This window comes from Urocitellus parryii, assembly GCF_045843805.1.
Source record: "Urocitellus parryii isolate mUroPar1 chromosome 10 unlocalized genomic scaffold, mUroPar1.hap1 SUPER_10_unloc_3, whole genome shotgun sequence".
Classification (NCBI taxonomy): domain Eukaryota; kingdom Metazoa; phylum Chordata; class Mammalia; order Rodentia; family Sciuridae; genus Urocitellus; species Urocitellus parryii.
In genome coordinates, this window is record NW_027551756.1 from 1,412,978 (window position 1) to 1,426,976 (window position 13,999).

The 13,999-nt window shown below is 43.3% G+C and overlaps 1 pseudogene; it reads right to left on the reverse strand.

Annotated features, from left to right (window-relative positions):
* Positions 1 to 3,418: 3,418 nt before the first annotated feature.
* On the reverse strand, positions 3,419 to 4,830 carry LOC144251249 (sodium/potassium-transporting ATPase subunit beta-3 pseudogene; annotated as a pseudogene).
* Positions 4,831 to 13,999: the final 9,169 nt, after the last annotated feature.

Below are 13,999 nucleotides of genomic sequence, written 5' to 3' on the forward strand. Positions count from 1 at the left end.
GACTAGATTGTAGAATGACTATTTACTCCCCAAGGCTCACTTCAATACTTTCATCTATTGTGTCCACTAATTCTAAACTATTCTATCACCAACTTTATTCAATTCCAATTAGTCAAAATATCTGTGGTTATAACAAATTAGAATTTAAAAAATACCTGTTGTAAGTTGAACCCCTAAGTCTTAAAATATCCTGTTCTCACCTCTCCCTTCTGAGATGCTACTGGGACTTTGCCAAGACCCTGGACTCCTTTGCTGTAATAATCAATCAGCTTGGCTTTGGTTGATCAACAACAAAATTGGATGACCTCTTCAGGGAGTTACAGTCAATGCCTATATTCATGGAAGTTCCATTCTACTGAGGAAGACAGACCATGACCAAAACATACATAGTTTAAGATGGTGGTAAATACAATGAAGGATGATAAAACAGGGGGAAGAGAACTCTGAGTGGTAAAGGGCTTCTTTAGGTTAGGCTCTCAGAATGGCTTCACAGAGGACAGGACATTTGAGCCAAGATCTTTGCCAATGGGGAAGATCTGGGGAAAGGATGTTCTAACTGAAAGGAACAGCACAGGTAAAATGTGGGAGGTAGGAATGACTGCGGTTCACTCCAGAGAGAGCAAGAAGGTTGGAGCATGATGAGGAGAAGAACTGAGGAAGGCCATTTGGAAGACACCAGAGGGGGCTTTGGTGAGATGGCTGGATTTTGTTCCAAATGTGAAGGGGGAAGACTTTAGAGGAATTCAAGGTGGGGGTGGGGGTGACACACTTTGATTTAGATTTTTAAACGATTACTCTGGAAGCTCCTTAAAGACTAGATGGGAGGAGCCTAACTGGAGTTGGGATCAGCATAGGAGTCTACCATAGAAGTCAGAGGGAGACGATGTGCTCTGTGGAAGTGCCAGTAAGAGTAGAAATATGTTTTTCTTTCTAATTATTTTATTTGCTTTAATTAGTTATACCTGACAGTAGAATGCATTTATTCATTATCATACATAGATGGGATATAATTTCTCATTTTTCTGAGTGTACATGTTATAGAATCATATTGGTCATGTAGTCACATATATACATACAGTAATAATGTCTGTTTCATTCTACTATCTTTCCTATCCCCACATCCCCTCCCCTCCCCTCCCATCACTTCCTTCTACCTAATCTAAGGTAATGCTGTTCTTCCCTAGCACCCGCCTCTCCCTGCCGCCTTGTTGTGAATTAGCATGAGATATGTTTTGAAGTCAGAACTTGTTTTGGAGAATGGTCTTTTGGGCTGAATATTCTGTTCCATGATGGAGTTCAGAAGATGAGAAGAGGAGAAGGAGCAGGAGGGAAAACCAAAAATGTTGATTTCAACATGTTAAACTTGTGTGCCTTTTAAACTTAATACCTAAGTGTTTTAATATCTGTTTTAACATAATATCTAAGTTAAATTTAGGCCCATGAGTAGAAATGGATAGACCCGGGAGGTGAGGTCAGACCAAGTCAGTGCTACAGAAACATATTTAATTTATCTTTTTGATAGTTTGATGGGAAAATCCTGCTCTTGGATTTTACTACTCTTTCTCTTCTCTATCTCTCAGTTCTCTCCTTTTCTAACCACTCCTAGTAGTAACAACTTGAAATTTACATATGTCCCAGCCAAAATGAATACAAAAGTAAATCTACATATTCTCAAGTTTCACCTAAGGGAAATTTATAGTGGGGAGAAAGATTATTTAATTAGCAATATATTGTGAAAAGGGCTATAGTACAATTTTTTAAACAGATACAATTCTTAACCCACTAGTGGGTTATGAAATCGGTTTAGTGAGATGTGAAATCAATTTAGTGGGTCACAAACAGAATTTAAAGGAATGAAATAGAATAGAGAATAAAAGAGTGCATCACACTTAATAAGGGCAAATATTATGTGAAATTTTTGTTTCATACATACACACATAGACCAGTTTGCAGTGTAAAAATGCATTTCTTGCAGTGAATTGTAAAAGTATCTGAAAGTCACTGCTATAGGAGAAGTGTGGTCCAGGTATTAGTATTAGAGGGATATATGGGTCAGTTCATAGTCTGAAGCAAGAGATTGGGGTAGGGGTGGCTGCTATGGAGTCTGGGACTAGACCAGGGGGCACAGTTCTGGAAGGATTTTTTCTCTCTCTCTCTCTTTCTTTCTTTTTCTCTGTCTCTCTCCAGCTTGTCTTTGCTTGGTTTCATTATCTCCTGTGGCAGTCAGCTATCTTCACATGGCAAAAAATTATGGTTTCCATTAGCTTTGCATTCATCCCCTTTCAGCTCTGAGAAATAAGAGATAAAAGATCTCCCCACTAGCTTCAGTTAGAATTATCTCAGGGAGAGTCTCTGATTGGTCTGTCTCTGGTCACATGCTCATCTCTGAACAAGTGGGATGGGAGCTTCGATGGGTCAGTCTGGGTTTTGTGCATAACCATGTGGTATGTGTGTGTGTGTGTGCATGTGTACAAGTACTTTTAGAACTTGAGTAAAACTGAGGAAGACAATGAAAGCTTCTGCATTTACTATATGCTATGGGAATATTCTAAGAATTAATAAAATATAGTTCAGGAGAGGTTCTGAACTTGCATTTTACCTTGAGGAATAACTCAAATGTCTTCACAGTAAACCAGCATCTGTGGAACTAATTCTTGGGCTCATAAAAAGAGCAAGATATGATTAATTCTACAGGAGGTGCCTTATGGGTCCCCCACCCTCTACTTCACTAGCAGAATGACTTCCCAAGATCCTCTGTGCATCATTTTTAGCTCAGTTGGGTCTGTGCAGAGCTTGGTGATTTATTAAACACGCTGGTGAGAGCAACTCTACATAGGAAAGACCCAGAAACTCTGAGGCCCTGGAGTTCCTAAAAAAAAAAATTATGAAATCTAAACTCTGCTGTTTCTAAGATTTGGCCTTACGTTTATAATAAGCTTCATCCTTAGGAAATGATGCTGTCTGGTAATGATGAGGAAAAATATTCACTAATGAAAATCTAAATGAGGGATGATGAAGCTAAACACCATTAGATTTGGTTAGTTTCCCTACATGATTGGTTGAGGAATATCTTATTCACAGAAAAAAGTTCCTTTATGTCAGCCTATTCTTTTCTTAGAAGTATCAACTCACTCCAATAAATCATTTAAATATCTTATGCTGCTCCAGAGAATGTCCTGGCTACCCAAATATTTACTTGTCAATCTTCTGTAATACATTCTGTCACAGTGAGCCCTCCTGGGAATGAAACAGGTTTACTTTAAAATTTTATGAGATCAACTCCTCTATATCCAATGGCCGGTCATAGAATGGGATTATTAATACAGAATAAGTAACTGGCAACTGAATTAGAGGACTGTAATTCTATTGAGAGGCTCTAGATTTTTAAATTAATATTTTTTAACACTTTTAGATCCACTTTTATTTTCTTTTTTTTCCTCCTCACATACAGAACTTCTCCACACACACTGCTTGCAGCTATAAAGTCACTTGATGTTGGCCAGGTACCATTTTATCCCTAAAACTTTGTTGGCATCAAAATATGACAGTTAACCAGTGTTAAATCCATAAAATATTTACATAGCACAGCACATTAAGCTTTAGACACTTGGCAATTAAACCACATAAAAAGAGGGCAAGACCCCATCCTACGTGTTCAGAATCAGGTGTTCACTGGTCCCTATCAGGCGAATGGACTGGTTCAAAGGGCAGCAGAGGCAACAGGCAGTTACTTCAGAGGACACTGAACATTATGATCTGGAAGCACGTTATGATGTCACCCCAGTGTCATGTACCACACACCTTCTCCAAGGTGGTCTCTTAATTCTAGAATGGCAGGTCCAGCTGATGCAAAATGAAGACAGACAACACAACATTTATTCTGTGGAGACATCCTACACATACTATGCACGTGCTATAATTTTGAACACAACTCGTCCAAAAAACTTGTCACGATCATTCTGGTTTTTTAGGTTGGGTGATCCATCAATTTTGCACTCAACTGTTACTTCATTCCTGGTACTATTAGATCCAAGGATGACCTGGACAGCAACTAATGGCTGCAGATATCCCACATGCAGTTTTTTCCCATAATATGGAAAATACTTTAAGTCTATAACTCCAAGATTAGGATATGTTTCTACAATTGCTGTGCTTCCATCCTTTGGAACACATTCTATCCTTGGATCTCCTTCGGGTTTTAATCCAATTATTCTGTTCATTTTTACAAGAATACAAGGTTTTCCTTTGGAATAGCCAAAATCAGGATCATCTATACCATTGCATTCTTGGAGTAAGGCAAGAGGAAACTGACATGCAGTATAAACTGGACCCTTCTGTTCAAAAGGAACTCCATCAGGACAGTCTTTGAGGTTACTCTGTTCTTCTCCAGAATATGATTTTAGAAACTTCTTAAGGTCTTTAACGTACCCTTCATAGGAACTTGGATCTGATACACTAAATGTATATTCCAACGCAGTCACTGGTTTTGGGAAAACCATAAGTCCTGGACTAGGAATCTGGTCACGATATTTTGGAAGCTCATCATTCAGAGTCTGAAGCATAATCCACATTGTGAATGAGAAGAGTGCAGCCAATAACCCATAAAAAACTAGGTAGAAGAGCAAGATCAAACCCCAGCTCTTGGCGGTGAGCCCCAGGAACTCTCCGGTGGTCGGGTTGTAGATGAAGAGCTTCCACTCGTCAGGCTCTGGTTGAAGGACTTCTTCTCTTTCTTCGTCATGGTGGGTGTGCGGACGGCGAGGGGAGCGGCGGCAGCGGGGGTGCAGGCGGCGAGGAGCGCAGAGGCGCGTCCCGGCTCTAGCGGCGCAGCCCGGCGACCGCGGTGCAGCGGAGGGCGGCACAGCCGAGGACACCTCCTCCTCACCGGGAGCACGCGAGCCGACTGCGCCGCGCCGGGCCAGGCGGCCGCTCCGGCCGCGGGAGCCTCTAAATTAATTTAATGCTTATGAAAGCTATAAGACTGACACAGCCTAGGAGGAAAAAGTGGGCTTTTCCCCCGCCTCTGATGGCATGGTACTGTTGTATCAGAGACTGCTACCCAAACTTTTGGCAAGGCCTGCCAAGCCAATTTCTTCATTGGTGGTTTTTTTTTTTTTTTTTTTTTTTTTTTTTTTTGATAATGCACGGACCTGTCTTGAATGACCTCTTTTTACAGAATGAGAGACTGTGGCACTGCTTTGGCATCCTAGAAACCTGGATTACAGTCTCAGCTCTGTCTCTTACTTGTAGTGTGGTTTAAGTAGGGCTGCCCGATCAAATATAAGATTGCCCAGTTAAATTTGAGTTTCAAGGAAATGACAAAATAGTTTTCTTAGTAAAAGTTATATCCCCAATACTGCATCAGATATCATTATACTAAATATTTTTCTTTGTTGTTTATCTGATATTCAAATTTGGTTGAGCATCCTGTAAATTCATTTGCTTAGTCTGGCAGCTCTAGATGTGTGGTGAAGTTACTTATACTCTCTTCTTCTTAGTTTCCTTTGTCTCTAAAGTGAAACAATGACACTTACCTTGCAGGGACACTGAGGACCTAGAGGATATAATCGATTCAACACGTTATTGATTACCTACTTTGTGCAGTGAACAAAATAGACAAAAATCTGTGCTCATGAAGTTTATAGGTCATTGTGGAGGAGATAGACAATAAGGAACATAGGTAAGTGTGCCAAATGGTGATGCATACTAAAGAGGGGGGAAGATAGCAGGGAAGAGATGATATTTGACTTGACAGAGAGGAAAGAGGGAAAGGAAGAAGGCAGGGAGGGAGGAAGCCAGCCTTGCAGATAGCTGGCTGAAGAGCATCTCAAACATGGAGACCTGCAACAGTAACAGTCCTGCAGGGGCAGATGCCTGTTGCATCAGAGGAACAGCAGGGACGTCAACGTGGCTGGCAGGAAAGCTTTGAGAAGGTAGGAGAAGGATACTATGATTAAAATGCCCTGCACATGCTTGGTACTCTTATTCCTGCTGCAGGGCTGTGTGGAAACAGATGGATGCTAGTTGATGACCACAGTGCTCTAGAGGGTCTTAAATCTTCCAAACTTACCTTTAGAGTCTCAGTTTCCCTAATAGCTGCATAGCCTCCCTTACAACAGAGGTAAGACTCATGAGAGGTTTGGTGAAGCACTGATGGCCACACCTGTGTGATGTTATTTAGAATTGCATGAAGCCCGTGAGCTACTTGAACTTTCCTTCCCAACAGGGAGAAGGCATAAAAACTTGGTCATTTTTATGATTGAGGGTACCTTCCTGCCTTTAGCTTCTTATCTCAGAACTCTAGACTGATGAGTCTAAGCCTAAAGGGTTTGTTTTCTGGGAGGGGTGGTTAGCTTCATTGCAAGTTACACAAAAAGCCCACTTCTCAGACAGGCCAGCTCAGATGACATTAGCCCATATGTCACTAGGGAGACTTGCTGTGAGCTTCAGAGGCAAGACTAGTACACACAGGCCAGGCTGAGTGTAGACAGATAAGAGGCCTGAAGGAGGTGTGGTAGAATCCAGGGCCAGCAATAATCAGGTGAGGGCACACTTTAGGGCCCAGATTGATGCAGTGTTCTTGGTCAATCCTGAAGGAGCAATTTTGTGCTAAAGCCATTATGATAGTTTGTGACCAGGCCCCAAGGAGCTCAGGCAAGGAGCTGTGGGATAATGAAATGAGTCCACAATACCTGGATCCCAGATTACAGGGTACTGCTTGCTAAAGAAAAAATGGGTTGGAGTAAATTTGTAAGACTCCCCCCCCCCTTATGTATTATTGAAAACTACCTGTGTCATTGCCTGGAGAGTGTGTTGAAGTATGGGTGGCTGGGTCCCCCTGACTCAGAGATGGGCTTGAGAATCCCAAGGTAAAAAATGAACCTGGTGATTGTTTGCAGAGTATCTGCAGTCTAATTTGAGACCTGTAGACAGACACAGATGTGTTCACCTGTTGCAGAGAGGTCTGAAGAGCAGAGAGAACTGTTTTTAACACTAAATCAAATTATCTTGTTGCATTTTGTGTTTTTATGCCAATTATCCCCTTATTGTCTCTGCATAGTTCCTTAATTTTTTCTCATGAGTATTAACCTTAATTTCCCTTATGAAATTAAAGTGATCTAGCCTACCTCTTTTACTTTTTATGGATGCAGCAGGAAAGGAACTCAGTTGGTGGGGGGTGGAGGGTGTGGGGGACGGAAAGGGGGCCTCATCTGCTTAAAATGACTGAGAAACTTCCTGGGCCCTTCAGCAGCCCCCATTTGCACAGATTTTTGCTGGTTTAACCGAACAGGCCTGGCAAGGCCTCTATTTGGCAACATCCTGGTAGCAGCCGTCTGTGCACCACACCAGCTTCAAAGAGATAAAATTGCATTTAGAAGGAAAAAAAATTTATATATATATATATATATATATATATATATATATATATATATAGGCTAATGGCGACTGTTAATTAATTCAGATGCTTACTGGCTCCTCTCTGGCATAAATGAAGGGAACCTGCCTCTGCCTATCAGGCAGCAGCCTCAGGATCCAAGATCTAGGAACCCAAAGCCAAGGACAACCTTATTGTCTGCTCCAGGTTCAGGACAGCCAGCCCTGTCATTATTCCTGTCATTTCAAGAATAATGGGAAACTTATGGAGAGCTCTCCCCAGGAAAGAGGACTCCCAAAGCTATGCAGAGGAAGGGGAGGGGTCAGAGGAATAACAACAGAACTGTACACATTCAAATGATCATTTGCATTTCTCTCTCAAATCTCAAGGAAGGAATGGGGAGGGGAGAGAGATGCCCTGATTTCAGGTAAGGAAAAGGTACCTTGAAACTTGCATCGGAGAGCACTACACCATTAAAAGGACGACCTTGGGGACACAAGCAAAGGGGACATTTTACTTGGGAGAGCCACTAAGTCTCTTTGAGCATCCCTGCTTTCATTCAACAGGTATTTACTGAAAACATCCTGTTCTGGGCAATGAGGACCCAGAGGTGACAAAAAGCAAAGCCCCAGTTCACTTTTCTAGGGGAGGGAACAGCCAAAAAGCTGTGTATTACATACACTAGATCATACCAATAAACAATAAGTGCCATGAAGAAAATAAATCAGGATAAAGCAATAACAACTAGAATGAGCTATGTAGATTAGATGGTCACAGGGGTCCTTTTGGAAGATGACACTTGAGTTAGGAGTCCAATAATGAGGAAGCACCAACCAATTACGCCACTGTTGACAGCAGGTGCAAAAGGCCTGGGGCAGGAACACACTTGGCATATTCCAAGAACAGAAGGAAACCCTCTGCAGCAGAAGCACAAGGATCATGGTGAGTGAGGAATGAAGTGGTAGGAGGTAAGATCACTGGATTTCATTTCAAATATAATGGGAAACTCAGGGAGAGCTCTCCCCAGGAAAAAGGCTTATCCCCACCCCTCTATCCTGTACTGAGATTCAACCCAGGTAATTTCACAGGCTAGGCAAGCACTCTACCACTGAGATACATCCCCAGCCCTTTTTATTTTTTATTTTGAGACAACTTCTCATTAAGTTGCCCAGTTTGGCTTCAAACTTGTAATCCCCCTCAAGAACCTTGACTTTATTTGAATTTTTTAAATTCCATTCTGTCCTCCATACGGAGAATAGATAAAGAGGACACCAGACAGATTAAAATAGTGGCATGGCTCAGGAAGAATCAACTAAAATCATTTATACCTCAAATTCTATCCCCTAAACTCCAAGGGTCTGACTCCTCAGACTCTCAGGGAGGTTAGGAATGGGAAGCTAGTAAAAGGGAGATGCTTGTTCTTTAAAGCACGGACAGCCAACTGCGTGGCATTCAAACATCAGACAAGAGAGAGCCGGAGACAGGCCCTTCAGAAAGGGCAGGACCCAGCAACCTCCTAAGAAGAGAACAAGCCGCCATCTGTTCTGGCGACAGGGAGTGGATCGGTTCCCACCCAGTGCCTCTTCCAGGTCTTTGACTCTGGCCAGGACTCCGGACAACCCACAGGCTCAGACCCCACATCCAGCCAGCTCACAGGGCTGTCTCCCACCACAGAACACAAGTCGTCTCTCTGACACCAGATACAAACCCCAGGACCCAATCAACCCATGACCACCAACGTCACAAAACCAGACCGCCAGGCAACCAAAGGATGGTCTTGCAAGAAAGAAATGAAAGAGAGAGAGAGAGAGAGAGAGAGAGAGAGAGAGAGAGAGAGAGAGAGAGAAAGAAAGAAAGAAAGAAAGAAAGAAAGAAAGAAAGAAAGAAAGAAAGAAAGGACATCAAACCCAAAGCTGACAGTGCTTCTAGAACCAACTATCAACTTACAGGTAATACAGGGGACAGTAGAACAAGAGAAACACCTCCAGGGGACACTATACACAAAATCCTTAGTGGAAAACTCCTTAAGAGAATCCAGAGACTGGGGATGTAGCTCAGTGGTAGACTACTTGCCTCGCATGTGTGAGGACCTAAGTCTGATTCCTAGAATCACAAAAAGTTAATAAATAAATAAAAAATCTGTTTCTTCAATAAGTTGTAAGGAAAACAAAAAAAGAGCTGGAGAAGAAAAGTTTACAAATTAAGATATATACACCAACCACACTTGCTTGTTTCCACCCTGACTTAGAAAAACTTTGAAAAACTTGTATGAGGGCTGGGGATGTGGCTCAGGGGTAGCGCGCTCGCCTGGCATGCGTGCGGCCCGGGTTCGATCCTCAGCACCACATACCAACAAAGATGTTGTGTCCGCCGAGAACTAAAAAATAAATATTAAAAATTCTCTCTCTCTCTCACTCTCTCTCCTCTCTCACTCTCTCTTTAAAAAAAAAAAAAAGAAAGAAAAAAAAAACTTGTATGAGACCACAAAGGAAATTTGAACACTGACTGGATATGATATGAAGAAATTATTAGCCTTGTACGGTGGGGCACACCTGTAATCCCAGTGACTCAGGAGTCTGAGGCAGGAGGATCGCAACTTTCAGACCAGCCTGGGCAAATCTGAAACTGGCCTCATCAATTTAGCAAGACACTGTATCAAAATTTTAAAAAAAGGGCGGGGGACTATGCATGTAGCTCAGTGGTAAAACACTCCAGGTCCAATACCTAGTACCCACTCCCCCCCCAAAAAAAAATTGTTAATTTTGTTTTGTTTTTTTCAGTACTAGGGATTGAACTCAGGAGTGCTCTTCCATGAGCCACATCCCTAGTTTTTTATTTTTTTTATTTTGAGACAGTCTCACTAAGTTTCTGAAGTAGGCCTCAAATTTGCCAAACTCCTGTCTCAGCCTCCAGAGTCACTGGGATTATAGGAATGTGCCACCACACCCGGCTTCCTTTTTGAGACAAAGTCTCAGTAAATTGCTGAAGCTAGCCTCAAACTTGCAATTTTTAAAATAAATAAATAAATAAAGGGCTGGGGATGTAGCTTCTAGGTAGAGCTCCCCTGGGTTCAGTCTCCAGTATGAAAGAAAAAAAATGGCCCTAGGGACAGGTGTTCTGTAAGAACCCACACAGAAACAGCCCACTAGCTAGTACACTGTACGACAGCGGGATCACAGGATCACACTCAGCAGATCCACCATCCTTCGCTGCATCACCTGCAGAGCCTCCAGAGAGTATTCGCTGAAGAATGGAAGAATCCATATTTTTCTTTCTATAATCCCTCCAACCGGAGTTACCCCAAACTCACGACATCCTGTAAGGAGTAGATTTCTTTTTCCTTTATGCTAACTGACCTCAGGTTCAAAATGTCACACTGAAGGCCACACTGACTTTACCCACATCTTTCAGAACACACATATTCTGATTACGTTCCTGTCCTTCCTGCCCAAGTGCCCACTTCCTCAATGGGGACGGAGCTCTCCACCACCCACTTTTATTCCCATGAAAGAGGCACGTGGACCTCACCCTCATTCACAATGTCTAGAAGAAAGTATGTTAAAGGAACATATCAAAGTGTGTTAAAGGAACTTTCCACTACAGTGGTTTCCAAACTGCAGTCTCTGGGAAAACTTCATTTTGGTACCTCCTGGGAACCATGCTCAAAAGCCTCTCAAACACAACATTACTCTTGCAGGATCCCATGTAACAGCAACCCTGGAGGTCGTCAGAAAGGAGCAGGACCTCCAAGCTGTCCCACATCTCTGGCAAAGAACTATCAAACCAAAGCCGATAAGCACCACATCCATTTCTCCAACACTAAACAGAGGCCGGAGCTTTGGGCGCAATCTCAGGACCCACCAAAAGTGCCTGGGAGTCTCTCGGAGCTCTAGGCCTGTATGGGATACCTGTCTCATTACCATCTTCCCTAGATAAAGGACCTGCTTCCTAATAGGTGATATTTTCAAGTGGCTTCAAGAGAGAAGAAAGATGACAAGGAACACCAGGATATTATTGCCAGCCACGTGTGACCATTTCAACTCTGAAGGCAAGGAGCCAAAAGTGCTATCTGTACAAGCCTGTCAATTAGAGGTGCTGGGAAGATCAATGGATGGATCAAGCCTCCTGGAATAATGAGGAGGGGCTCAGGTCTGAACTGACCCTGTGACAAGAGGGGAAGAAGAACTCAGCAAATTTAACACCCAGCAATGGAGTTTGGGGAAGGCTTAAGAGAGGCTGGCAGCTGCAGCCCGCTCCAGGCCCCCCTTGGCCAGCTGGCGCCCGCAGAGCAAGGGTCAATAGCTGCATTGCACTGAATTGAGATGTTTAAAGACAAAGAAACCCCAGATTACAGCAAGGAAGGCAAAGGTCATTTAGCACCAAGATGAAAACAATCCCTCTCTCCTAGGGTAGGTTAAGCCCATGAGCAGAGTCACCAGAATGGCTGGAGCAACAGAAGAGTGGGATGAAGGCAGGTGCTAGGAGGGCCCTAGTGTCTGCCTGCATTACAGGGAAGATCACAGTACATCCAGAAGAGAGACAGGATACCATAGTCCTGGGGCATCCAGGCCCCAGCCAAACCCTCCCTGTGCCCTGTTCAGATCTTCCCTGTGCCTCACTGTATCCCCCCAGACTATCTCTGCCCAGGCCCAGGCCCATCTGGCTGCCTCCTAGGTCTGTGCATGGCTTGTTTTGACCACTCCTGGTGGGATTATCACCATTAGACAGCTTTCACTGGTCACCAGAGGCATGGGGCCAGCAAGAGAAAAATGAGAACAGTTATGATTATACCCCTTTCATCTTTGTACAACACTTGAGAGTTTTCACTGGCATCTTCACCCACATTAGTGCATTTAAGTCTCAAAAACCCTTTGTGTGCAGGCAGAAATGGAGGGCCAGAGCATTTAAGTCTATATTATAAAATCATAGTCAATGGAGGAATCAAGCCTGGGAGTTTTAGTTCACTGTGCAGGGGCTTATACACACACACACACACACACACACACACACACACACACTCATTCACTCTATCCTCAGAGTCAGGAACTGGTCTGATGGGTATGCCTTTCTATCAAGCACATTTTCCATTTCATTTCCCAAAGCAGCCCCAGGTTGTCTCAGACCAGTCATCCCCAACATCATTCTGACTCTACAAGGTTGGCCTGTTCACTTCTATTCTATAGATTAGAAGTTGAAGGGCAGCGAGTGGCCAGGGACAAATAGGGCCTAGACCTGGAACACTGGTCTCCAGAGTCCTAATGAGGGCCTTTTCTGCCAGGCATATATGACCCCAACATCAGCCACCCCTAGATCATCTGCAGGATTTCTGCCATATTCAATGCCGATTGTACTTTTTTTAAAAATTATTGATGGTCCTTTGTTTTATTTATTTACTTGTTTGTTCGTTTATTTAAATGCAGTGCTGAGAATCAAACCCAGTGCCTCACACATGCTAGGCAAGCACTCTACCACTGAGCCACAACCCCAGCCCCCAATTGCACTTTTATTACTACTATTCCTATTAAATAGAATCATTCTTGTGACTGCATATGTTTAAAGTGATACTTTATCAGGCAGAGTGGGGCACACCTGCAGTCTCAGCTACTTGAGTGGCTGAGGCAGAAAGATTGCTTGAGCTCATGAGCTCAAAACCAGCCTAGGCAAAAATGAGAGATTCCCCCATATCAAAATACATATAGAAACAAAGTAAGGCTTTATATTACTGCCACAAATGGAAAAATCAGTATCATCGGCAATAACTAATGGGGATTCCTAAAAATAAATAGTACTAAAACAAGATGATCTCCATTCTAGTCAGGCACCCTTTGCTACTTAAAGAGTCTGGGCCAATGGCGGCTCTCTCCGCATTTCGGAAGACACACTAGCAAGTGTTTAAAAGGTGTTAAAGCCAGACTAGCACCAACCTTAAACTTTCCCCTTGAAGAAATCACGAGGATTGGTAGAGAACTGAAAAGAGAAGAACTTTCTCACTAGGTGACTCGATGTTATTTCATGCTTTAACCACCTTAAGTCATTTCACTGCAGTTTCATCCTATGCAGTAGGGAACATCTCATTATATTTTGGGAAAGGAGACAAGACGGCTAACAGACAACCCACCACAAGGGTAACCAATGCCATAGTCTCAAAGTCCCTCCCATCTATTGCCCAGAGCCAGCCAGCTTCTGGGCAAGCCCAGGGGCTGCCAGTCACCATGTTTCTGGCTCCAATGCCCTTGTCTTAGCTTGTGTCTTATGCAGAGTGCAGTACTGACCACTCCAAAACTCCTCTGGGAATTAGGATCCAGCAGGCCACTGGAAGTTGCAGCAGTGGCTCCCATACCCCTCAGTAGCCAGGAAGCCTTGCCATGCACCCTAGCAAAAAAGGGAGACTTGGGCCAATAACATAGGCACTTCCCCCAGGTCTAGTACACATCAAGTCTGCAGCTGGGGGCTGGAACTGCCCCAGAACCTCCTTCCTCACCTCAAATCCTACACCTCTCAACCACGGGTTGTCCAAAGTATCTCTGAAAATAGCCTAAGAAAACGATTTTCAAGCAAACCCAAGAACCAAGAGTCAAAGAGGGGGAAAAAAATAGATACAACGCCGGGCAGGGGTAAAAAGAC